General features: G+C 53.8%; 1 protein-coding gene across 2 annotated transcripts in view; it reads left to right on the forward strand.

The window, feature by feature from the left end:
* The first annotated feature begins 879 nt into the window (after window positions 1-879).
* EBP (emopamil binding protein (sterol isomerase)) overlaps window positions 880-1,833 on the forward strand; it is a 10,348-nt gene continuing 9,394 nt past the window's right edge. Inside the window, exon 1 of one of the 2 annotated variants that reach the window (XM_003799640.3) lies at window positions 880-961. The gene's annotated coding sequence lies outside the window, so the exon portion shown is untranslated. The remainder of the gene's footprint in view (window positions 962-1,833) is intronic. The other variant, XM_023519058.1, reaches the window with a different exon arrangement.

Raw genomic sequence — 1,833 nt, forward strand, 5'->3', positions numbered from 1 at the left:
GCTCACAGCAACCTCCAACTCCTGGGCTCAAGCGAGTCTCCTGCCTCCGCCTTCCAAGTAGCTGGGACCACAGGCGCCCGCCACAACGCCCGGCTATTTTTTGGTTGCAGCCTTCATTGTTGTTTGGCGGGTCCGGGCTGGATTCGAACCTGCCACCTTAGGTGTATGTGGCTGGCGCCTTAGCCACTTGAGCCACAGATGTGGAGCCAGATGGGTCTGGATTCTGGTTGATTTCTTGGTCTGGGTGCCCACTTAAGGGCTATGGGATTCTAGTTGGCTCTTTAGAATTGACATAGGAAGATTGAAGGTCTCCAGGCGAATTGGTCAGTAGGACTGAGGACCTGGATTCTGATTGGTTCTTCTGACTTGAAGTCGGGAGAGGTGAGGATGACCGCTGCTATTAGGATTGAGAAGTTCTGGGTCTTGAAGGGCTTGAAAGGTGGTGTGGGGTGGGGTTTGCAGCGTATAGGATGACATCTGCCTGCAATATTAAGTTTCCTTGAATTAGGACTGAAGGTTGGTCTGGGAACTATTTGCCTTGAAAACAAGGGCGGAACTGAGTGGACAAAATACAACACTGAAGTCACCAGCAGATGAAGAGGATACACACCTTAACGATTACCCCGTGTGACTGACTGATAGAAGGCGGGGAAAATTGAAACCGGGAATCCATTGGCTACAACTGTGCACAAAGAGTATTGAGCCCAAAACGCCCCCTCCTGACTCAGTCTCAGCCAACCGCGAAAATGGCACCACGCCTGTGGGCGGGGCCGGCGGCACACAGAAAGCGTCTATTGGTTAGGAGCAGTACCGACCTCCTTCTTCGTTTCTCCATTGGGCCGCTCCATAAGGCGGGGAACCCGTGATGGGGTGGACCCGAGCTGCTGCTGCTACCTGACCGGTGAGCCTGACTAGAGAGAGCTGGGAGCTCGTGGGAGACGTTGCTGCCTTCGCGCTTTAGGTGAGAGCCCTCCGCCCGGCCCGCCCCTCCATTCCTTGGCTCTCCACATCTAGATGGCTAGACAGCCAGTCGTCAGGCTGCCTGCACAAGACCCTTTCCTATACCACCCCGCCTTACGCCTGCGCGAGACCCCGGGCTACCGCGCAGGTGTCCGGACAACAAAAGATCCGCCTTTTCATTGGGCACCGGACTGGAGGGTTCTAGTTCTGATTGGTGATCTTTGTATTTCACCCTTTCCCTATTTAGCGCTTTGCACTGGACACCAGCCTTCCTCTTTCCTCCTCTTTGGTACAGGTTGGCGGCGTAGTACGCTATTGCTAGGAAGCTCTGGCTTTCTAAACGCTGGGCTTCAGAGTTGTAGTTCTGATTATTTCCCTCGTCCCCCCCTACAGCGTTCAGGACTACAGGGAAGGGAGTAGTTTTCCATGAATGGTGCAAGACACCGACCACTGAAATGGGACCATGCCTGGTACCTATGCCTCCCGCCAAACTGTGACTCCAGAGAGCTGGGACCAGATTTGATGATCATGACTCTTCCACCAGACTGTGACCCATGAAGGATGGGGCCAGGTCTGGTCCTGTGTCTTCTCCAGACTGTGACCAGTGAGGGCTGCAATCACATGTTCCTATATGCCCTACTAGACTTTTGACCCCTTAGGGCTGGGACCAAGCTGCAGGTGACCCCGAGGGCTGGGACCAGGCTTGTTTTCTGCCACATCATAATATGCTCCCAGGGAGCTGAAGCAAGCTTTCAGTCTTTCTGTGGCCTATATTTTAGTCATGTTATTTTTTTTTTTTGAGATGGAGCCTCAAGCTATCCCCCTGGGTAGAGTGCCATGGCATCACGCTCACAGCAACCTCCAACTCCTGGG

This window comes from Otolemur garnettii, unplaced genomic scaffold (genome assembly GCF_000181295.1).
Source record: "Otolemur garnettii isolate 467f Iridium unplaced genomic scaffold, OtoGar3 scaffold00153, whole genome shotgun sequence".
Lineage (NCBI taxonomy): Eukaryota > Metazoa > Chordata > Mammalia > Primates > Galagidae > Otolemur > Otolemur garnettii.